Genomic DNA, 13,496 nt, shown 5'->3' with positions numbered 1-13,496 from the left:
TACTCCAAATCCCATGCCACTTTCCTCGATGTTGACCTTCACCTGTCCAATGGCCAGCTTCACATGTCCGTCCACATCAAACCCACCAACAAGCAACAGTACCTCCATTACGACAGCTGCCATCCATTCCACATCAAACGGTCCCTTCCCTACAGCCTAGGTCTTCGTGGCAAACGATTCTGCTCCAGTCCGGAATCCCTGAAGCATTACACCAACAACCTGACAACAGCTTTCGCATCCCGCAACTGCCCTCCCGACCTGGTACAGAAGCAAATAACCAGAGCCACTTCCTCATCCTCTCAATCCCAGAACCTCCCACAGAAGAACCACAAAAGTGCCCCACTTGTGACAGGATACTTTCCGGGACTGGATCAGATTCTGAATGTGGCTCTCCAGCAGGGATACGACTTCCTCAAATCCTGCCCTGAAATGAGATCCATCCTTCATGAAATCCTCCCCACTCCACCAAGAGTGTCTTTCCGCCGTCCACCTAACCTTCGTAACCTCTTAGTTCATCCCTATGAAATCCCCAAACCACCTTCCCTACCCTCTGGCTCCTACCCTTGTAACTGCCCCCGGTGTAAAACCTGTCCCATGCACCCTCCCACCACCACCTACTCCAGTCCTGTAACCCGGAAGGTGTACACGATCAAAGGCAGAGCCACATGTGAAAGCACCCACGTGATCTACCAACTGACCTGCCTACACTGTGATGCATTCTATGTGGGAATGACCAGCAACAAACTGTCCATTCGCATGAATGGACACAGGCAGACAGTGTTTGTTGGTAATGAGGATCACCCTGTGGCTAAACATGCCTTTATATATATATATATATATATATATATATATATATATATATATATATATATATATATATAATAGAGGGAAACATTCCACGTAGGAAAAATATATCTAAAAACAAAGATGATGTGACTTACCAAATGAAAGTGCTGGCAGGTCGACAGACACACAAACGAACACAAACATACACACAAAATTCAAGCTTTCGCAACAAACTGTTGCCTCATCAGGAAAGAGGGAAGGAGAGGGAAAGACGAAAGGATGTGGGTTTTAAGGGAGAGGGTAAGGAGTCATTCCAATCCCGGGAGCGGAAAGACTTACCTTAGGGGGAAAAAAGGACAGGTATACACTCGCACACACACACATATCCATCCACACATATACAGACACAAGCAGACTTGTGTCTGCACACCTCGGGCGACGCACCTGCCGTGGTTCCGCCCCGTCACTCGGCGCTTGATCGCGATCTCGCGCCTCTGCTCGAGATTCCGGCTGCACCGGCAGTTGACCCGCCCGCGCCTTGCTTGTCGTGTGGCCGCACAGATTCCGTGCCTACAAGGACTGGATACCACGTCTCGCCTACACAACTAACGGATGTTCAACACAACACATCGCCTGCCACTGGAGCACATTTCGCACCAGTGAACACCGTGCAGAATCCCCGTGCGTTTCGTGCCTCTCCTACAGCCCCGCAAACACTGGCCCCCGGCCGTTTTCCGAAGCTGCCGCCGTTACAACCGGACAACCCAGTGACGTGGTTTACCTTGGTGGACAACATGTTGTACATACACGGTACTGCGGACGACAGCACCCGTTTCGTGTGTTTAGTGAACCACCTGCACGACCACCCTGATCTCATCAGTGACTTATTGCTGAACTCACCTAAGAGCAACAAATATGCTTCTGCTCCCGCATTATTTATTGAACGCCTCTCTCGTCCGCCGGCCGATACTATTCACAACATAATTTACGACGAGACTTTAGGCGACAGAACACCCTCACAGCTGTGGCGACGCTTGCGTGCACAGGTCGGTACCGAGGTCCTGCCGAACTTAGCGCTCTGGGCATTGTGGTTGGTGAAGCTGCCGCAAGAACTACAGTTACATTTGCTTCCACATACCACAGCGTCACTTGAGGATAAACTACGGCTGGCGGATCAGGCATACGCCATTATTCGACACAGCACAGTGTCTAACACCGCCGAGGTTGGTATCCCTGTGTGTATACTTCCACCGTCGGGCGGTAGAGGCCGGGCGTGTGCGTATCTCACAGACAGCACACGGAACAGCAGCCACCTAACGGCCAAGACCGGGAACCGCCTGCGGGTCGGCAACAGCCGCTCTCCACCCCAACCGGGCTAGCGCCTGCCCGCCCTGCCTTCCCCCGCCTGACGCTTCGGCTGGCGGGACCAGTACAGCCGACTCACGCATATGCTGGTTTCTCACCACTTTCAGGGACGCCGCTCGGAACTGCCGTCCGCCCGGCGCGTTCCCAAATGCCGCACGCGGGCCGCAGTTGGCGCCACGGGCTGCGGATACAGGCAGGGGCGCCCACAGACATTGCATTCTGTCAGATCCCCCACCCCACGAGGACGTCTGTACGCCTCGGATGTAGGTTCGCGCCGGTATTTTCTCGTCGATACTGGAGCAGACGTTAGTGTCATACCTCCCACATTTTCTGTAAAGGACACGACACCAACCAAACTGTCCCTTCGAGCAGCAAATAAGTTGAGGGTTTGGCCAAGTTACCTATTGAACTCATACCTGGTAAACGGTTCACTTGGTCCTTCTACGTGGCTGATGTCGGAGATCCAGTATTAGGCATCGACTTCCTTTTGCACTTCGGACTGTCTCCAGATCTTCAGTCAGCCGCATTATTGCACCACGCCTCGTCCACGCACATTGCATGTTCAGTCACCTCTTCGCCCCCCCCCCCCCTCCTCGGCTGCCCGACGACCTGGACACAGCTCCCATCAAGTGCTCTTCATCGGCGGACAGCCTCACAATTTCCACCGCCCATCTCCAGCCCGAATGCCCTGCAGTCGACGACCTCTGTCCTCACAACGTCGAACAGAACCGTGCCAAATCATCGGCTACGTGAGCCCTCACCGAGGTACGACGCCTCGTACAACGCCTGCCAACGCCGCCACCATCTGACACCGGAGATGCACCTCGTGGAACTTTGTCGACACCGAAGCAGACTGCTTCCCTGGCACATCAGGTTAGTGACTCTTGTGTGCTACTGATCCCCGTTCACGACATCCCCCAAATGAGTTCGCCAGCCGAGCTGAACGCTATGACGAATGGCATGACACACAAAATTGTCACGACAGATGGGCCTACAGTGCGCCATAAAGTGCGCCGACTGCCACCACATAAACTACGCCTTGCTAAAGCTGCAGTGGAGGAACTTCTAAGGACAGGCATTGTTCGCCCATCGGACAGTAACTGCTACATTTAGTTCCCAAAAATGACGGCACTGTGCGGCGACTATCGTCCCCTCAACGCGCGGACGGTATTAGACAATTACCCGATACCTCACATATGAGACTTTGCGCAAGTACTTAGCGGAGCACGCATCTTCAGTGTCTTGGACTGCCGCAAGGCATATTTACAGATACCAATGGAACAGAGTGACATCCCAAAGACAGCAGTAATCACACCTTTTGGCCTGTACGAATTTTGTTACATGCCTTATGGTCTCAAAAACGCGGCCCAAACTTGGCAGCGTTTTATAGACTCACTTCTTTTTAACTGCACATATTGCTACGCATACCTCAATGACATACTCATTTTCTCCCCCTCTGACAGGGAACATGAACTCCACCTGGCCACGATACAGGACTTGTTGACACGTAACGGAGTCGAGATCAATAACGACAAGTCACAACTCCGCTGCACCGCTGTCACTTTTCTGGGGTACACCGTCTCCTCAGATGGTATACGCACCCCGCAGGAGCGGGTTGACTGCATTCCTGAGCTACCCCTCCCAGTGTCGTTTTGCGAATTACGCCGGTTTTTAGGAACTGTCAATTTCTACCGTCGTAACCTGCCGATGGCGGCAGCAATTCAAGTCCCTCTGACTGATGCATTGGCCGGAAAACAAACCTCAGACAGTCGCCGAGTACCGTGGTCTGACAACATGGTGAGAGCTTTTGAAGACCTTAAATCAGCATTAGCACGTGGAGTCACTCTCGCCCATCCTTTACCAGATGCCTGCATCTCGATTACAGCGGATGCAAGTGATTTCGCAATTGGTGCAGTCCTACAACAGCATGTCAATGACACGACTCAACCACTCCGTTTTTTTTTCCAAAAAAATATCTACAGCTCAACGTTAATGGTCAGCATTCGACAGAGAATTGCTTGCAGTTTATGAAGCTGTAAAATATTTCTGCACAGACATTGAAGCAAGGAATATAACAATCTTCACGGACCACCGCCCCCTCGCGGAGGCTATCCGTAACCCCGCTACTGACCTTCCTCCACGTAGGTTCCGGCAAATGGACTTAATTTGCCAATACACAACAGACATCCATTACATTCGAGGGTCAGAAAATGTGGTGGCTGACTACCTATCACGTATCACTGCATTTTCATCCCCCATTAATTTCGATGAATTGGCCCACTTACAGGACAGTGACACCGAATTGCTGGCCGAAGTGGCCGTGCGGTTAAAGGCACTGCAGTCTGGAACCGCAAGACCGCTACGGTCGCAGGTTCGAATCCTGCCTCGGGCATGGATGTTTGTGATGTCCTTAGGTTAGTTAGGTTTAACTAGTTCTAAGTTCTAGGGGACTAATGAACTCAGCAGTTGAGTCCCATAGTGCTCAGAGCCATTTGACACCGAATTGCACAACCTCCGACAGGACCCCGATACTTCCCTTCATATCATTTCGTGCAACCTACCGGGCTCGGCCAAGCCACTGTGGTGTGATACATCCACAGGCACCGCTCGGCCTATTGTTCCCCCGGCGCTGCGTCGCCAATTGTTCACCACTTTACATAACCTGGCACATCTTGGTGCTAAGGCTACTACGCGCCTGGTTACAGAACGCTTTGTGTGGCCAGACCTGAAGAGGGATTGTCGTACTTGGGCTCGTGCTTGTTTACAGTGCCAGCGCAGCAAAGTCGGCAGGCACACACAACCCAGTCTAGGTAAATTCGACATCCCGAAAGGCCGCTTCCGTCATGTACATTTGGATCTCGTGGGACCATTACCCGTGTCGGATGGTTCAGGTATATCCTGTCCGGCATTGATCGCGTTACACGTTGGGTGGAGGCAATCCCCCTGCAGGACATCACAGCAGATTCCGTAGCATGTGCATTTGTATCCTCCTGGATAGCTCGATTTGGCTGTCCTACATCCATCACCACCGACCAGGGAAGACAGTTCGAATCCCTGCTGTTTAACAAACTCTGCGTCCTCTGTGGGGTGGATAGATTCCGCACTACGGCTTACCACCCCCAGAGCAATGGACTGGTCGAGCGGTGGCACAGAACGCTGAAAGCGGCACTCGTGTGCCACGGTGGTGAGTGGTGCGATGCCCTTCCCTGGGTTATGCTAGGAATAAGCATGGCTTACAAGACAGACCTCCAGGCTTCACTCGCGGAGCTCCTGTATGGCGAGACCCTAGTCCTCCCCGCAGAGTTCGTCAACGACGAAGCAATCGCCGACCTGTCCGACCTCCCCATGCTAGTTGAACGGGTCCGGACACACATAGCCGCGATCCGCACGCCTCCTCCACGGCCACATACCCGCCCTCGCGTGTTCAGGCATGCGGCACTGGACTCTTGTGAGTTCGTTATGTTACGGGATGACACGGTCAAACCGGCATTACAACCACCCTACTCTGGCCCACATCGAGTAGTGGCTCGCAGGGACAATACTATGGACATTCTCGTCATTGGTCGCCAGCAGACAGTTTCCCTCCAACGCGTGAAACCAGCCTGGACGATTGAAGAATCTGTAACACACCCCCCCGGGTCGAGTGTTCTGCCATCAGATGGTGACGACCCCGATCCCACACAGACCACCCACCCTCCTGCGTCCCACCATGATCGTATGTGCACCGAGCCTACACCCAAGGGCAACTCAGTGGTTGCGTACGATGATATTCTACCCTCGTTCCAAACAGGCACTGCGTGTGACAATCCACAACGTCAGGCTCAACCTCATGTTGCGTGTGACATTACACTGTCCCAAGTGTTGGTACCCAATACCTACACAGAGTGTTCCAATGTTTCTCCTAAACTACGTTACTTTTCGCCCCCACCCCCCCTAGTGCACCCTACATCCACTGTCGACGAAATTTGCATCGCAATCAACGCCTCTGAGTGCCAACGTGACGAGCTTTCCTTGCAGCTCCACGAGGGATCCATCTTCGTCCTCCGCGTAGGGGACACTTCATGTGGGTCCACACCCACGTCACACATCACCATCCTGATGCTCAAGATTCGCATCCCCCTCTCCGCCGGTACTGCAACAACAACTCCTGTGCCCGTCCAGTTCACGCACGCAGGTCGATCAGTTCGCCCCCCCCCCCCCCCCCCCCCCACTGGATGGCGGACTATATGAGTGCTAGTCCACCCTGCACAGACAGTTAGGACACTTGGCACACGCTGCTATCAACCAGCGAGCATCCCACAACGCCACTACACAGGAAGACACCCACGTCCTTCCCCTAGTGCTCCGCACTCCTGGGGGGGGGGGGCTCTGTGGCGACAACCGACTGCCAGTAACTTCACCGGCGAAGCGCAGAGTAAAAGGTCTTTGGAGACTCGAGCTTCTTTGGCAGTCCCGTCTGCGACTTGACTAGTGATACACGTGTCGTGAAATTGTGCATTGTTTTTCTTGTGTTTCTGTTAATATACGAACTGTAATAAAAGTTGGAATTTTTGGTGCGTTGACCGTCACTATAGCCATAAAAACCCACAAGGTGTTTATACCGTTATAATTGCTGGTTGATCTTCTAATTCAAATTATTCTTTATTAGGTTCTCTTCGTTCTGTTGCTCAAACAATTTCATATGAAGTTAGTTTGGCTTTAATTTTATTATCTTTAATTATTTTAATTGGTAGTTTTAACATGTTTGATTTTATAAATTATCAGGTTTATTGTTGATTTATTATTATTTCTTTTCCTTTAGCTTTAGCTTGTTTTGACTTTGCCGAAGGTGAATCTGAGTTAGTTTCAGGGTTTAATATTGAATATGGTGCAGGTGGTTTTACTTTAATTTTTTTAGTTGAGTATACTAGAATTGTTTTTATAAGCATATTGTTAGCTTTAATTTTTTTAGGTGGTGATTTTTATTCTTTTTTATTTTTTATTAAGCTTGCTATTATATCCTTTGGCTTTATTTGAGTTCGGGGTACATTACCACGGTTCCGTTATTATAAGTTAATATACTTAGCATGAAAAAGTTTTTTACCTTTATCTTTGAATTTTTTTTTATTTTCTTTGTATGTTTAAAGATTTTATTTATCTCATTTATTTAGTGAAATTTTTTAAGAAAAGTAAATAGAAGAGTTAAACTTCTAGTTTTATGTTTTCAAAACATATGCTTTTCCTAGGCTAATTAACTTATTTATTATTCCTTAATTAGCTTATCTCATGTGTTTGCAACATAGACATTAATTAAGAAGTATGTAAAGTAGATAATTGCTGAGATTTGTCCTGTTATAATGTAAGGTTCTTCAACAGATCGTTAACCGATTCATGTTAATAAGCATATAAGTACTACTATAATTCAGAATAAAATCTGATTAATAGGAATGAATTGGATACCTCGGAATGGTGTTTTATTATAAAATGGTAAAATTATTAAGATTCTAATTGATAAGAATAATGCAATAACACCTACTAACGTATTAGGAATTGGTCGTAGAATTGCATATGCAAATAAGAAATATCATTCTGGTTGAATGTGAACTGGTGTTACTAGTGGGTTAGCAGGTACAAAATTATCTGGATCTCCTAGGAGGTAAGGATTAATTAAGCATAATATAATTAATAATGATGTTATTAATACAAATGTAATAGAATCCTTGAAAGTAAAGTATGGATGAAATGGAATTTTTGAGTATCTCCATTTAGTCCTAATGGGTTATTAGACTCTGTTTGGTGGAGAAAGAATAAATGAATTGCTGCTATAGCAGCAATAATAAATGGTAACACAAAATGAAATGTGAAAAATCGATTTAATGTTGCGTTATCAACAGCAAACCCCCTCACACTCATTGAACTAAATCTGTTCCTGAATATGAAATTGCTGATAATAAATTAGTAATTACTGTCGCACCTCAAAATGATATTTGACTTCAAGGTAAAACGTATCCTATAAATGCAGTTGCTATAACTAAGAATAGAATTACTGTACCAATTATTCAGGTGTGCATGTATATATAAGATCCATAGTAAATTCCTCGTCCTACATGTAAATAAATACAAATAAAAATTATAGATGCTCCATTTGCATGTAAAGTTCGAATAATTCAACCATTATTTACGTCTCAGCAGATGTGTACTACACTACTAAATGCTATTTCAATATTTCATGTGTAATGTATAGCTAAAAATAGTCCAGTTACGATTTAAATTACCAAACATAACCCTAGCAGGGACCCAAAATCTCATCAAAATGAAATATTCGTTGGTGCAGGTAAATCAACTAAAGGGTTATTAATAATTTTAATTAAAGAATGTCTTAATCATAAGGGTTTATTCATTAGTAACTTATCTTATTTTACGAATAGGTCCCTGGTTAATATTAGTGATTTTAACAACTCTTAATAGTCCTAAAAATAAAGAAATTATTATTATTATTGTAATAATGAATGTTGGTCTGTTATATAATTTTTCTAAAGATATTGTTATTTCTTGGTAATTGATTGAGTTATCAATATTTATAGTTTCAGTATTTTTGAAAAGTCTATAAATATTGTTATATCTAGGTAATTAATGTCGATATAATAAATACTCATATTGTTAAGGTAATAAATATGGTAATTGATTTAGGTTGAAATATTTGGTTTGATGCAATTCTTGTAATATAAATAAATAGAACTAATATACCACCAAGAAATGATAATCAATGATGATCAATATCTTTCCATTATTGATAATCAATACCTTTACATTATTGTTCCTGTTATTAATCCAACAAAAAAAGTTTGTAGGATAATTAAAAACATTATTGATATTGGGTGTCTTAATTTAATAAAATTAATATTCATTACGTTTGGTAGTGATATAATTATTATTTTAATCATTTCAGGGGTTAGTTTATTTAAAATATCTGTTTTGGGGACCGATGATGGATGCTTTTCCACCTCTGAAGTTTTAAAAGCGGGGGCTAGACTTATTTCCGGTTTAAAAGACCGGTTTTTTTAAAACTATTAGAACTAATGTTTATATTCTCTGTCTTTACTTCTTTGTTGGTTTATTTTGCTGGTGTTTGTTTTTTCTTCTAAATGTAAACATTTATTAATGGTTCTTCTGAGATTAGAATATATTGTTCTTTGTTTATTTGTATTAATTATTGTTTTTATTATTGAGTTTGATTATGATTATTTCTTTCCTGTTATTTATTTGGTTTTTTCTGTTTGTGAGGGTGCTTTAGGTCTTTCTATTTTAGTTTCAAAATTCGTTCTCATGGTAATGATTTTTTAATTCTTTTGGTTTATCTTTATATTAAAGTATTTATTTATAACTATTTTTTTGATCCCTCTTTGTTTGCTGAATAATTGTTGATGGTTGGTTCATTCTTTAATGTTTCTGTTGAGTTTTGTTTTTATAATTTGTGTTTATTCATATGCAGATTTGAATATAATTAGATACTATTTTGGTATTGATTATTTTTCTTTTAGTTTGATTTTGCTTAGTTTTTGAATTTGTTCTTTAGTTATTACTGCTGGAGGTTCAGTTTATTTAAGTTCTTATCAACCTAATTTTTTTGTCTTTATGGTTTTAATTTTAATGATTATGCTTTTTTGTTCATTTGTTAGATTAAGTCTTCTTTCTTTTTATATTTTTTTGAGGGTAGATTAGTTCCTACTTTACTTTTGATTTTGGGTTGAGGTTATCGACCTGAACGTTTACAGGCTGGTGTTTCTTTAATTTTTTATACTTTGGTTGCTAGATTACCTTTATTATTGGTTTTATTTAAGGTTTATGATTTTTCTAACACTTTATATTTCCCTTTATTGGTTGATTTTGGTTCTTATTATTATATGTTTTATGTATTTTTAATTTTGGCTTTTTTTATTTAAGATGCCAATATTTTTAGTTCATTTATGGCTTCCTAGGGCTCATGTAGAGGCCCCTATTTCAGGTAGAATGATTCTTGCTGGTGTTTTATTGAAGTTAGGTGGTTATGGTATTTTTCGTGTTATAAAGGTTATTTCTTATTTGGGTTTAAAGTTTGATTATTTTTGATTATCTTTAGGTTTATCTGGTGGGATTATTGTTAGATTTATTTGTTTTCGTCAGGTTGATTTAAAGTCTTTAATTGCATATTCTTCTGTTGCTCATATAAGAATGGTTATTGGTGGATTGATAACTATAAATTGGTGAGGTTGTATGGGTTCTCTTTCTTTAACGGTTGGTCATGGTTTATGTTCTTCTGGATTATTTTGTCTATCTAATATAATTTATGAACGTTTAGGTAGACAAAGATTATTAATTAACAAGGGTATAATTAATTTGATACCAAGAATGGCTTTATAGTGATTTCTTTTAAGATCATCAAATATAGCTGCTCCTCCCTCATTAAATTTGGTAGGTGAACTTAGATGATTACATAGAAATTTGTCTTGATCTTCTTTTAGATTTTTTGCTTTAATTTTTTTGTTTTTTTTAGAGCTGTTTATACTTTATATATATATTTTTTTATTATCAGCATGGTAATTATTATTCTGGTGTTTATACTTGTTCTCTTGGTTATTTTCGTAAAAATCATCTTTTACTTTTACATTGATTGCCTTTAAATATTCTTTGTTTAAAGGGTGAATATTTCTTTGTTTAGGTTGCTTAAGTATTTTAATTAAAAATATTGTTTTGTGGAATCAATACTATGAAGTTTTTCATCTTAGGCCATGAATTTATTTTCTATTTGTTCTTTGAGTTTTTTTCATTATTCTTTTATAGAAATATAATTTTTATTTTAGGTATTTATTATTTAATAATGATTATAGAGTTTTTGTTGAGTGAGAACTTTTTAATTTAAGTGGTTCTATGGTTGTCATGACTTTAATTTTGGATTGAATGTCTCTTATTTTTATGTCTTTTGTTATATATTTCTTCTTTGGTTATTTATTATAGAGAGGATTATATATCGGGCGAAAAGAATATAAATCGTTTTATTATTATTGTTTTAATATTTATTCTTTCTATAGTGTTTTTAATTATTAGTCCTAATTTGATTAGAATTTTGTTAGGATGAGATGGTTTGGGTTTAGTTTCTTATTGTTTAGTTATTTACTACCAAAATGTAAAATCTTATAGTACTGGTATATTAACTGCACTTTCTAATCGTATTGGTGATGTTGCTATTTTAATTTCTATTGCTTGAATATTAAATTTTGGTGGTTGAAATTATATTTATTACTATCATTTTATTTCTAATTCATTTGAATAAAGCTTATTACTATATTAATTGTTTTGGCAGCTATAACTAAAAGAGCTCAAATTCCCTTTTCTTCTTGACTTCCTGCTGCTATGGCTGCCCCTACTCCTGTTTCTGCTTTAGTTCATTCTTCTAATCTTGTTACTGCTGGAGTTTATTTATTAATTCGTTTCAGACCAATATTAGATACTTATAATTGTGGTTGATTTTCACTTTTAATTGGATGTATAACTATATTTATGGCTGGATTGGGGGCTAATTTTGAATTTGATTTGAAGAAGATTATTGCTCTTTCTACTTTAAGACAACTTGGTTTAATAATAAGAATTTCGGTCATAGGTTATCCGAAACTTGCATTTTTTCATTTATTAGCTCATGCTTTATTTAAGGCATTATTATTTATGTATGCAGGTTCAATAATTTATAATTTAAAGGATTCTCAGGATATTCATTTTATAGGTTCAATTGTTAATTTTATACCTTTAACTTCAGTTTGTTTTAATATTTCTAGTTTGTCTTTGTGTGGTATACCTTTTTTTAGTGGGGTTTTATTCAAAGGATTTGATTCTTGAAATGGTTTGTTTAAGATGGATTAATTGTTTAATTTTTTTCTTTATTTTTTTTCTACTGGTTTAACTGCTTCTTATTCTTTTTGTTTGTTTTATTATTCAATATCTGGTGATAATAATTTTTATTCTAGATTTTCTTTTGATGATAAGGGTTATTGTGGTGTCACTGCCAGACACCACACTTGCTAGGTGGTAGCTTAAATCGTATGCGGTCCATTAGTACATGTCGGACCCGCGTGTCGCCACTGTGTGATCGCAGACCGAGCGCCACCACATGGCGGGTCTAGAGAGACGTACTAGCACTCGCCCCAGTTGTACGGACGACATTGCTAGCGACTACACTAACGAAGCCTTTCGCTCATTTGCCGAGCAGATAGAATAGCCTTCAGCTAAGTTAATGGCTCCGACCTAGCAAGGCGCCATAAGTAACTTCATGTATCTACTGAGTCTCACTTGTATCATCAAGAATGCTGTATACCAAAGGACAATATAAAAGTTAAGTGTTCTAGTAGCTACGTTCTTTTCTTTATCACATTCATTACGAATCCTGTTCCAGACTTAACGCAAGACGGCGTGAGTTTACACGTGCCCTTTCGGCTACTTCACTGTGGACTGGCTGCCTTAACAGTCCACTACAGTTATTATATTTCGTTTGGTATAATTGGTTTATTGTTTGTTGCTGATTTTGGTTGTAGTCTTTTGTCTTGGTTACTTTTTCCTATTCCTCATGTGATTGCTTTACCGAATTATTTAAAGTTTTTAACTATTACAGTAGTTGTTTTAGGTGCTTATTTGGGTTATCTTATTTCTAATTTTGACTTTTCTCATAATTTATTTTCTTTAAGTATACTTTCTTTTTTTAGATTTGCTGGTTCTATATGGTTTATACCTTTTCTTTCAACTACGTTTGTTAGATATATTCCTTTAAAATTAGGATATTATTCATCTAAATCATTTGATTATGGTTGGGGTCAATTATTTGGTGGTCAAGGTTAATATAGACTATTTATTTATTTAATTGGATGTATTCAGGGTTGATATGATTCTAATTTCAAGATTTATCTTTTAACTTTTATTTTTTGAATAATATAGCGGAGTTTAACCGCTAATATAAAAAGTTAGCAGCTTTCATATTGGCTTTACATTTCCTTAACTGGAACTTTATAGTTCAATTATATTATTAACAGTAATATGCCTCTTTTTGGCTTCAATTAATAAGAATAAGGGTATTTTATTTACCAATCTTCCAGATCGAAACTGACTGCAATATTTCGCTTCTTATTCTATTTAAGGTTGATTGATTATATCAATACTTTTTGAATGCAACCCAAATGTTATAGTTAACTACAACCCTTTATTCTGCTCATTGTAAGGCTCCTTGATTTCATTCATGGTATAGTCCGCCTAATAGGACTAGAATAAAAAATATTGTTGATACTGTTCAGATTATAATGTCTGAGGTTTTGAAAATAATTACAATTGGAAGAATTAGTGCAATT

At 40.4% G+C, this 13,496-nt stretch overlaps 1 pseudogene; it reads left to right on the top strand.

The window, feature by feature from the left end:
* Positions 1–10,876: 10,876 nt before the first annotated feature.
* On the top strand, positions 10,877–13,080 carry LOC126195154 (NADH-ubiquinone oxidoreductase chain 5-like; annotated as a pseudogene).
* Positions 13,081–13,496: the final 416 nt, after the last annotated feature.

This window comes from Schistocerca nitens, chromosome 7 (assembly GCF_023898315.1).
Source record: "Schistocerca nitens isolate TAMUIC-IGC-003100 chromosome 7, iqSchNite1.1, whole genome shotgun sequence".
Taxonomy (NCBI): domain Eukaryota; kingdom Metazoa; phylum Arthropoda; class Insecta; order Orthoptera; family Acrididae; genus Schistocerca; species Schistocerca nitens.
This window is presented reverse-complemented; position numbering and strand designations above follow the sequence as displayed.